General features: G+C 38.5%; 1 protein-coding gene and 1 long non-coding RNA gene across 2 annotated transcripts in view; one reads left to right on the top strand and one right to left on the bottom strand.

Annotated features, from left to right (window-relative positions):
* ENTPD7 (ectonucleoside triphosphate diphosphohydrolase 7) overlaps nucleotides 1-12,148 on the bottom strand; it is a 51,863-nt gene that overhangs the window by 33,505 nt on the left and 6,210 nt on the right. The window lies entirely within an intron of this gene.
* LOC147576114 (uncharacterized) lies at nucleotides 46-4,542 on the top strand. The gene is made up of 2 exons (XR_015241779.1): nucleotides 46-252; nucleotides 4,054-4,542. It is a non-coding gene; the product is annotated as an uncharacterized LOC147576114 (long non-coding RNA).

Raw genomic sequence — 12,148 nt, 5'->3', positions numbered from 1 at the left:
CTTTTTTCCGGATCCAATATGAGAGGGAGTTATGGGAAATGAAGCAAGTGGTAAAAATCTGTTACACTCTAGCAAGTTTATGTTCCCAAAGACTGTTTCACCACAAACTTTACCACTCTAATCAGATTACTGGGCTGAACTGGGCTTATGATCCACAAATCAACTCATAACAGCTCACTTCTATCACATAAAAGCTGGGAAGATATCTGGGTTCAAGTTACAGAACTCTTGCAAATACTGACCTCACGCAAGGTAAGCCATCTCTAGCCCAAAGTGACTTTTCATTTCCTACCCTAGCAATCTTTCTACTTCACATGCTTCACAGATCTTTCTGTGCTTTCCCTCTCTCAAAACCTTCCCCTCTACTTTTCTGACTAGATTTTAGACCCCATTCCCTCCTGCTTAATGAATAACTTTTCTCCAGTACACTGGTTCTCAAACATCTAGGCTCAGGACCCCTTTTGTATTCTTAAAATTTATTGGATGCAAAAGAGGTTTTGTATATGCGGGTTACATCTATTTATATTTACCATGTTAGAAAACAGGACAGAAAATTTTTAATATTTACTTAGATAAAACAATACTCTTTACATATTAATATACTTTATAAAAATAACTTTTTAATTTTTAAAAAAAAATTTTAATGTTTATTTTTGAGAGACAGAGAGAGCAAGCATGAGCAGGGGTGGGGCAGAGAGAGAGGAGACACAGAACCTGAAGCAGGCTCCAGGCTCTGAGCTGTCAGCACAGAGCCCAACGCGGGGCTCGAACCCACGAACTGTGAGATCATGACCTGAGCCAAAGTCTGATGCCTAACCGACTGAGCCACCCAGGTGCCACCAAAATAACTACTTTTTTAAAACAAAAAAAATAGAAGAGTGACATTGTTTTATGGTTTTGCAAATCTCTCTACTGTGTAGATTAATAGAACACAGCTAGATTCTCATACTTGCCTCTGTATTCAATCTGTTACAGTATGTTGTTTTGGTTGAAGTATATGAAAAAAAATCCAGCTTCACAGAGACATGTTGTTGGAAAAAGGAATATTTTAATAACCCGTTTAGATTCTTCTTTGATACTAAAGTTCAACAAGTGGGGTTTCTTAAAGGTTAGCTGCAATGTGAAATCTAAAACCCTATCTAAGAATGTTTTATACTCCATAACATTAACCATTAGTCTATCTTGCACTTTGAATCTTGCACTTTGAATGTGCATTTACCCCGGCACAATTTTGTAACATCTTATACTGGGAAATATTGGTTCACTGAGCTATGCAAATCTCCCTAACATTGACACATTTCATTTTACAACATTAAACACACACACACACACACATGTTAATATCACTACCAATATTATCAAAAAAAGTCTTTTTCGGTGGGGGGATGGGCTAAAAGGGTTAGGGGCATTAAGGAAGACACTTGCTGGGATGAGCATTGGGTGTTATACACAGGGGATGAATCACTGGAATCTACTCCTGAATACATTATTGCACTATATGCTAACTAACTTGGATGTAAATTAAAAAAAAAAAAAAAAAAAAAGTCTTTTAAGTATTAAGAAGCTAGCAGACTCATGGTGGCAGATACAAATGTTCCAAACTGCTAATTTTCACTTGAAAGCTCAGATGTTATCACTGGCAATAAAAGCTAACAGTTGGCTTCCTTAAAGTGACAGGATTTTACTTCATTCATTTTCAAGAAGAGCGTTACAAAATATCCATGTCTGAAAACCATAGTTTTTCTGGCATTCTTTCAAGTAAGAATAATATTCCGTGATAAAAGCAGCTAGGTTTAACTCACACCCCAAACAATTGCCTAAGGGCTTTTCCTCAAGACAACTCGGTGTGCAAGAGAAGTGCATACTTCCAATTTTGTCACACAGAATATGAAAAAGATATTCTTTTTTTTTTAAAACATTTTTATTATTTATTTTTGAGAGACAGAGACAGAGCATGAGTGGGGGAGGGGCAGAGAGCGAGGGAGACACAGGATCTGAAGCAGGCTCCAGTCTCCGAGCTGTCAGCACAAAGCCCGATGCGGGGCTCGGACTCGAGAACCTCAATATCATGACCTGAGCTGAAGTCAGACGCCTAACTGACTGAGCCACCCAGGTGTCCCATGAAAAAGATATTCTTAAATGGAACCTGAATTTTTTCCCATTACAACTGTGTGACAGTGACGACTATAATAACTAACAGTAGAATTTGGTGCCTCCATCTTGATTTGTGTCAAGGCACCTGCAGTTCTACCTACCTGTTGCTTTGCATCACTAGTATATATGTCAACTCAGTGAAAAGGGCAAATAGCAACATACTAGCCAAGAGGGAGAAGCAAATAAAGTATCCAAGGACAGATGAATAAATGAACAAAATGCATTATATACATAAAATGGATATTCTTCAGCCTTAAAAGAGAAGGAAGCTTTGTCATATGCTACATATGGATGAGCCTTGAGGATATTATGCTAAGTAAAACAAGCCAATCACAAAAAGACAAATATTGTGAGTTCCACTTACATGAGAGATGGGAAGCAGCCATATTCATCAAGACAGAAAATAGAATAGTGGTTACCAGGGGTTGGCGCAGGGAGGGAAAAAAGTAGAGTTGTTGTTTAATGGGTATAGAGTTCAGACTTGCAAGATGAAAAAGTTCTGGAGATTGGTCAAATAACAATGTAAATACACTTAACAGTACTGAACTGTATACTTAAAAGTTGTTAAAATGGTAAATTTTATGTTATGTGTTTTTTTCCAATTAAAAGAAGGGCAAGCAATCCCTATCAAAATAACACCAGCATTCTTCACAGAGCTAGAACAAACCATCCTAAAATTTGTATGGAACCAGAAAAGACCCCGAATAGCCAAAGCAATCCTGATAAAGAAAACCAAAGCTGGAGGCGTCACACTCCTGGACTCCAAGACGTATTATAAAGCTGTAATCATCAAGACAGTATGGTACTGGCACAAAAACAGACCCTCAGATGAATGGAACAGAATAGAGAACCCAGAAATGGATCCACAAACATATGGCCAATTAATCTTTGACAAAGCAGCAAAGAATATCCAATGGAATACAGTCTCTTGAGCAAATGGTGCTGGGAAAACTGGACAGTAACATGCAGAAGAATGATCCTGGACCACTTTCTTACACCATACACAAAAAATAAACTCAAAATGGATGAAAGACCTAAACGTAAGACAGGAAGCCATCAAAATCCTAGAGGAGAAAGCAGCCAAAAACCTCTTTGACCTCGGCCCCAGCAACTTCTTACTCAACACGTCTCCAGAAGCAAGTGACACAAAAGCAAAAATGAACTATTGGGACCTCATCAAAATAAAAAGCTTCTGCTTTTATTTTTATGTATATACATATATACATATGTGTATATATATATATATACATATGTATATACATACATACATATGTGTATATATATATATACATATGTATATACATACATATATATACACACACATACACACACAAATGGAATATTACTCAGCAATCAAAAAGAATGAAATCTTGCCATTTGCAACTACATGGATGGAGCTGGAGGGTATTATGCTAGGTGAAACTAGTCAGAGAAAGACAAATATCATATGACTTCACTCATACGTGGAATTTAAGATACAAAACAGATGAACATAAGGGAAGGGAAGCAAAAATAATATAAAAACAGGGAGGGGGACAAAACAGAAGAGACTCTTAAATATAGAGAACAAACAGAGGGTTGTTGGAGGGGTTGTGGGAGGGGGGATGAGCTAAATGGGTAAGGGGCATTAAGGAATCTACTCCTGAAATCATTGTTGCACTATATACTAACTTGGATGTAAATTAAACAATAAATAAATTTTTTTTAAAAGGGCAAATAACATCTTAGTATTATCATCAAAATAGCTTTGGCCTAATTTTGGCCTCACAAACTCCCTGAAAAGGTTTCAGGAACTCCCAAGTAAACACTTTGACAACCACTGCTGTAATGTGACCTTCTTTTTCCCATCTGCTTCTCTACCTATTCCTCCCCCTTTCCTTCTTTGACATGACTTCCCAGGACCTGAATGTGAGACCGGAAACCATCAAAACCCTAGAGGAGAAAGCAGGAAAAAAACCTCTGACCTCAGCTGCAGCAATTTCTTACTTGACATATCTCCAAAGGCAAGGGAATTAAAAGCAAAAATGAACTATTGGGATCTCATCAAGATAAAAAGCTTCTGCACTGCAAAGGAAACAATCAACAAAACTAAAAGGCAACCAACGGAATGAGGAAAGATAATTGCAAATGACATATCAGACAAAGGGCTAGTATCCAAAATCTATAAAGAACTCACCAAACTCCACACCTGAAAAACAAATAATCCAGTGAAGAAATGGGCAGAAAACATGAATGGACACTTCTCTAAAGAAGACATCCAGGTGGCCAACAGGCACATGAAAGATGCTCAACATCACTCCTCATCAGGGAAATACAAATCAAAACCACATTCAGATATCACCTCATGCAGTCAGAGTGGCTATAATGAATAAATCAGGAGACTATAGATGCTGGAGAGGATGTGGAGAAATGGAAACCCTCTTGCACTGTTGGTGGGAATGCAAACTGGTGCAGCCACTCTGGAAAACAGTGTGGAGGTTCCTCAAAAAATTAAAAATAGATCTACCCTATGACCCAGCAATAGCACTGCTAGGAATTTACCCAAGGGATACAGGAGTATTGATGCATAGGGGCACTTGTACCCCAATGTTTATAGCAGCACTTTCAACATAGCCAAATTATGGAAAGAGCCTAAATGTCCATCAACTGATGAATGGATAAAGAAATTGTGGTTTATATACACAATGGAGTACTACGTGGCAATGAGAAAGAATGAAATGTGGCCTTTTGTAGCAATGTGGATAGAACTGGAGAGTGTTATGCTAAGTGAAATAAGCCATACAGAGAAAGACAGATACCATATGTTTTCACTCTTATGTGGATCTTGAGAAACTTAACAGAAGACCATGGGGGGAGGGGAAGGAAAAAAAAGAGAGAGAGAGAGAGCCAAACCATAAGAGACTCTTAAAAACTGAGAATAAACTGAGGGTTGATGGGGGGTGGGAGGGAAGAGAGGGTGGGTGATGGGCATTGAGGAGGGTACCTGTTGGGATGAGCACTGGGTGTTGTATGGAAACCAATTTGACAATAAATTTCATATTTAAAAAAACACAAAAAACAAAAGTTATCCAAGCTTTGGCACTCAGGGAAAAAAAAAAAAAAAAAGCAGCCTCCACTCAACAATGCTGACTCTTGTGATATTCACAATGATTTGAAAAGGCCTCCTCCTTCTGTTTTACAATGTGGAATGTCATTATTCCCTTTAAGCAGTTTGTTTATTTTCCAGTATGCACTCCTAAGACTTCTTTCCTATTTGTTTGTTCCACCTCTGCACTTAGCCTATTAAGTTTCCCAAGAGCAGACACCTTATTTGCAGTATCTCCAACAGTCACAATGCTCCTCACATTTCCTTGACGCGTATCAACCAACACTGACTGGTTTGGTCCTAGAGCTCACTGTATGGAGCTGCAGGTTTGTCAACTCCTCTATGTCTTTATTAGCTGTCTAGCTATACATACTCCAAATCAATTGGTCTCCTTTTCAGAAACTTTCAATGGCTTTCCAAAGCATCCTGTCATCCTCCTGGGTTCCTGTCAAGATAAGCAACTTTACAACTCTAATCTGCATGCAACTCAACTTTGCTTTCCCTTCTCTTAGAAGTCTCCATGTGTACATTGGCAGAAAAATGTCACCTGACATTTGAACATAAGGGAGTAAGAAAGGACCAGGCAGCAATTTTGCTACACTTCCCATTTGAATTTTTGCTCAATGGTTGCAGCCAGCAGGAAGTCTCCATTTTTCTCATCATGCATACAGATGAGTAACTGAAAAACAATTTTCCCCTCTTGGAAGTAATAGTATCACATCTTTCTGGAACTCTGACCTCTTCTGATCTAATCAGGCTTCTTACACTTTGCAAACACTGAAGGTCTTCCTCTGTCTAGGCTCCTGACACGGATATATTGATGGTCCTTTCTTGCATTTGTGACCTGCAGTCCCGGCCTTAGCCATCATTATCAATTACTTGCATTGCTGGACTCTCCTGGTTTGCTGATATTACACTAGGTTAATTCCTAAAGAGGACCTAAAACCCAAAAGAAAAATTCCAAAATCTTTGGAATCCCTCACATCCAGTTTCCCAGGAGAGATCTGATTCACTATCGCACATATTTACCCCCCTTCATACATACATGCATACACTCTTTCTTTTTGAGAAACCTGATTTCCCTCTAATCACTGCTGAGTCAATGAAAGGAAAGTTACTCACATATACATCACCCAAAATAAAACTGAAGACAGTGGCTTTCACTGCCACTATCCTGAAAACATTAACAGCATTAGGGCAGTAACTGACCAAACCATTACTTAGCTTACAAAATCAACACTAATTATGCCACTTCCAGAGTTCAAACAGAACTCAGCAATGCACCAAAAGTCCATTAAATGGCTCCCATCAGCATGGAGCCACCAGCTTTTTGCTGAATATCATCATAGTCTTTCAACCGCATTCAAGACTCAGAACCAAATATAACATTATAGAGAAAGCAGCTGTGTGCGACTGATGATAGTAATACATACCCAGGAAAGCATCTTGTAAGGTTATTGCTTATCTCCTAACAAGATTCACCAGAGCATTAAGGAGCATTTATAATTTAAAGCTCTGCTTATAAACACTATTAACACTGTTAAAGGACAAGTAAGTGAATAAAAGAATAAATGTCAATAAATGCCAAGTAAATGCCTTCAATTTCACCAGCAAAAGTCTCTGAATGGTTCTATTGTACATAAGAAGCCTGAACTTCATCTGCATATCCTGAAGCTTATCATTTTTTTTAACATTTATTCATTTTTGAGAGATGGAGAGAGATAGAGCATGAATCGGGGAGGGGCAGAGAAAGAGGGAGACACAGAATCTGAAGCAGGTTCCAGGCTCTGAGCTATCAGCACAGAGCCCAACGTGGGGCTTGAACCCACAGATGGCAAGATCATGACCTGAGCTGAAGTCAGAACCTTAACTGACTGAGCCACCCAGGCATTCCTGAAGCTTATCATTTTTATCCTAACCAAAAGCAATGTCTCTTTTCAACTTGCTTTAAACAGAATTGAAACTCCTAAGGAAAGTCAGTACTGAACCCACTGCTGATGCAGAACTTTTCACTCATAGTTATACCCTGATGACAAAGGAATATAAAGGCACCATCTTTCAATAGCTACCGAAGACATTCTCTGGAACAACAGTAAACCAGACAAATATTTCCCATCTAATGAAGACAGTAGTGGGGCTACAAAAAAGTGAATCATACTAAACATTAAGGTTAAGAAAAAATGTATTGTAGATACAGAACATTTACATAAGGATAGTTTACCATTTGTCTTGCACTATATATATGTATCCATGCTAAAAGTGCCCCTTGTACTAAAAATTATTAATAAATTTTAACAATTTACCTAGCATCCAGGGCTAAAATTTTCCAATGGAACTCTGTGATATGGAAATATTCCCCATCTCTCCAATGGGATACCCGCTAGCCACCATAGGATAGCTGTGGCCAGTGCACACCTGAAATGTGACTAGTGCAAGTGAAGAACTGAATTTATTGTCTTTTAATTAATTTAAATTTAAACAGCCATTGTGGCAAGTGGCTACCCTATTGGATACCACAGTGTAAACAATAATTTTTGTTGAATAAATGAACAATGAATAAATAAATGTAAAATATGCATTAAGTCTGATGAAGTTGTTAGAGCACATCTTATAATATATGGCACATGCCAGATAAACAGTTGATTAAAACATGTATCTAACAAAAATTATTCTTAAAAATAGCTTTGCTATGCATGTAGGGGTAGAGTGTATCCAGGAAACCTCTGTACTTTCGCTTAGTTTAGCTGTAAACTGAAAACTGCTCTAAAAAATAGAGTCTATTAAAAACAAAAACAGCTCTGAATTCTACCCTTACTGACATCCACCCCATCACTCTCTAAATTTATCTTTTCTTAAATTCTAGTTCCGATGCAAACTTCCTGTTTTCTCCTTCCAGAAGCAATGTTGAGTAAATGTTCATAATAAACAAACAAAAAATACCACAACTCTTTAAAATTGAAACTACTGAGGGAAAACCCTCATACAGGCTTCTAAAATCCTGGGTCATATTGCCTGGAGGTGATATGCTAGCTCCACCAATGGCTGAAAAAAAATCAAATTAAAATATTTTTTTTTCCATTACAAACTACTGACCTAATTTCATCACGTGAATTGGAACAAGTTGAAAAGATATGACTTTGTATTACATGTAATATACAAATCACAACCATAAACATGTGTCCTAAAATTTTTGTAAGCTGTTGAACTAAAGTGTTTCCATCAATTCCTAATTATTTGCTTGATCATTTTATCATCAGCTTGTGCTCACCAGTACCTAATCAATAGCAGCAGCCAGAAAAAAAAATTCTGGGAGGAAAATTTTAATTGGAGATAATGCTGCCCATAACCTTCAGTGTATATCTGGAAGGCAGAAGATGGAATTAGCGAACAGAAAAATCAAGTTTATTTCAAACAATAAGACTAACCCCCATGATGCAATAGGTAGTCCTAGATGCTTTTCTCTTTTTTTTTTTTAATTTTTTTTCAACGTTTATTTATTTTTGGGACAGAGAGAGACAGAGCATGAACGGGGGAGGGGCAGCGAGAGAGGGAGACACAGAATCGGAAACAGGCTCCAGGCTCTGAGCCATCCGCCCAGAGCCCGACGCGGGGCTCGAACTCACGGACCGCGAGATCGTGACCTGGCTGAAGTCGGACACTTAACCGACTGCGCCACCCAGGCGCCCCGATGCTTTTCTCTTTTAATCCAAATGACAAAACTATAAGGCAGGCATTTGTACCTCTACTTTACACATAAAGAAAATGAGATTCCAGAATACAAGATGTGCACAAGGTCACCCAACTATTAAACGATGGGTTGTTTAGCTCTAAAATTAATCCTCTTTCCCCTACACCTCAATACTTCCTCTCCAAATAAGTATAACTGAAACTTACAGCATGGTTCCCAACTTAGGCTGCACATTAGAATCACCTTTAGAAGGGGTTCAATTATTTGCATTTTTTAAAAGGTCCCCAATGATTTAGATACATAAAATTTGAAAATCACTGATTTAACACAATTATTATATTTGTAATAGAGAAGTTTTAATAAAATGTGTAGAACTGCTTAACACTATAGAAATGGTCTGCAGAAATTTTGAATTATTCAGTCAACTTTTAATAAATTTCCTTTCTCCTGCCTCACTTGTTAGGGTATTATTGACTATTGTCATCAGTGTGCCCACATCTAATGACTAGCACACCCTTCCTACTACCACCATCTAATTTGCTGTTTATCTGCTGTGTTCTGAGACAGGAGAAAACCAAGCTAATTAAAACAGTGTGTAAAATAAAAGCAAACACAGTCTATGGGAAAGCCTATCTTATCAATAAAGAACATGAGCTTGTAGTTCATGAACTTAGTGATAACAACTTTAGTTACTCAGGGCCTCTTCTGATTAACTTCTGATTCTTAACTTTGTTCCTGATTCTACATAGTTATACATAAACTATTCTCTCATTGGGAAATAATTATTCCTTCACATCTGCCTCCCTAACTAGATTATGAACCCGATGAGTTCAGGAGCCACGTTTTATTCATCTTTGTACCTTAGCATCTACAACAGTGTCATGCACACAGCAAACTCCCAACGAATGTTTGCTTCCAAATTCCAAAAGGGGCTGCCATGAGTGAAAGGTGATGATATATAGTAATTTGTGGCAATATGCATATAACCTTTCATTAAAGAATAGGAGCTCTAGGCTATATAGCTGCTGGTTGCTCAACCAGAGCATTATGGGTTATTAGGACTTTGGTAAAGTAACCACAGGCGTAGTCTGTGTGTCCCTTAGTTCTGCAGTTAATCTGTTGCTATTAATTCAACCTAAGTATTTATCAGATCTGGCCACTTGGGGCATAATAATAGACAGGAACTATCAGATCACTCTATCTCCCACATATCCCTCAAATGCATTTACTTCTCTCCGTTGTCGTTGCTTCCATCCAAGTTCAGGCGACCATCATCTCTGTACTGAGTATTCCTATCCATCTCCCTCCTTTCATGTTTATCCCACAATGCCACCAAAGTAAGCTTTCCTTATTTTTAAAAATTTTTATTTATTTATTTATTTATTTGGAGACAAAGAGTATAGCAGAGGAGGGTCAGAGAGAGAGGGAGGGAGAAGGGGGGAGAGAGAGAGAGACAGAGAACATCCTAAGCAGGCTCTGACACTGTCAGCATGAAACCCACATGGGGCTTGAACTCACTAACTGTGAGATCATGATCTGAGCCAAAATCAATAGCTGGATGCTTAACAGACTAAGCCACCCAGGTGCCCCAGAGTAAGTTTTCTTTAAAAAGCAATTCCAGGGGCGCCTGGGTGGCGCAGTCGGTTAAGCGTCCGACTTCAGCCAGGTCACGATCTCGCGGTCCGGGAGTTCGAGCCCCGCGTCAGGCTCTGGGCTGATGGCTCAGAGCCTGGAGCCTGTTTCCGATTCTGTGTCTCCCTCTCTCTCTGCCCCTCCCCTGTTCATGCTCTGTCTCTCTCTGTCCCAAAAATAAATAAACGTTGAAAAAAAAAAAAAAAATTAAAAAAAAAAAAAAAGCAATTCCAATCATACCACTCTTCAAAGCCTTTCAAAGCTTTCCCTCTGCCCTTAAGAAAATGTCTAAACCCCCTCAAATGACTTAATAAGCCCAGCGTGATCTACCTCTCCAGCCACATAGCTCACCACTCACTCTCTAACAGTCTTTATTGTAGCCATGTTAACCTACACAGAATTCCATAATGATACCTCACTGTCTTCCGGTGGAAAACTGTGCTCAAGTGTGTCAAGAAAATCTCAATAAGCATTTAAAACCCTCAAATTATGGATTTAGTTCTCTGAAGCTAACAGGCTTCTTAAGGCCAATTGTTGACAACTATAGTCATCTAAACAAATGTTTCTCTTCAGAAAGAAAGAACAAAAAATATAATTAAATATAAATGAATAGTGCTACTAGAGAAGGAAAGGTTGAAAACATAAACATCTTGAGAAAAGGTACCAATGTCTCCATGTCCTGGTACCTATTATCACCCAGCACATAGCAACTGCTCAATAAATGCTTGCTGAATGAATGAATGACCAAAGTGAATTGGAAATGAGAAATTCTGGGGACAGAACAACATAGAAATATTAAGGGAGTGATCACAGGTCCCAATTCTGACCAGAAAAGATAGAAGGAAAGGGCTGCTGGAGGTTTCCAGGAAGGGTCCTCTTCATTCATATACAAGAGCACAGAAGGCCTGTTTCTCTCCTGTGGGACATGAGTGAGGATGCATGTAGCCCTAGTTGCTACTGGCTGCTGTTTTGCAACAATTCAGTAAGCAGATGCTGTAGAAAACAGAGACAGAGATTCTCATCCTGACAGCCAATGTTGAACTTATTACGGTCCTTTACACCTGGACTTCTAGTCATGTGAGCCAATAAACTATCTTATCATTTAAGTCAGTTTGACTGTCACTTATAATCCAAAGTCTCCTGATACTGTCTGAGAAGGAATACAGAGAAAATCAAGTTGATGATGAACACAACATGTCATCATTTCATTTTGTAGCCTAATCAGAAATTAACCTCAAAAAAAATAGCAAAATGAATCACTGTAATAAAGGAATATAGATCTTCAATGCAACTGGTAAGGCATTAAAACTATATCAAATAATGGGGGGCCTGGGTGGCTCAGTCAGTTGGGCGTCCAACTTGAGCTCAAGTCATTATCTCATGGTTTGTGAGTTCAAGCCCCACATTGGGCTCACTGCTGTCAGTCTGTGAGCACAGAGCCCACTTTGGATCCTCTGTTCCCCTCTCTCTGCCTCTCCCTCACTGCGCTCTCCCAAAAATAAGTATTAAAAAAATATATATGTATATCAAATAATTCAGATGTATTTTCTGTAAAAAAATAAAGGTATTCATATCTCACTGGATGGAAT

Source organism: Puma concolor, chromosome D2, assembly GCF_028749965.1.
Source record: "Puma concolor isolate L17-30 chromosome D2, mPumCon1.1.hap2, whole genome shotgun sequence".
Lineage (NCBI taxonomy): Eukaryota > Metazoa > Chordata > Mammalia > Carnivora > Felidae > Puma > Puma concolor.
This window is presented reverse-complemented; position numbering and strand designations above follow the sequence as displayed.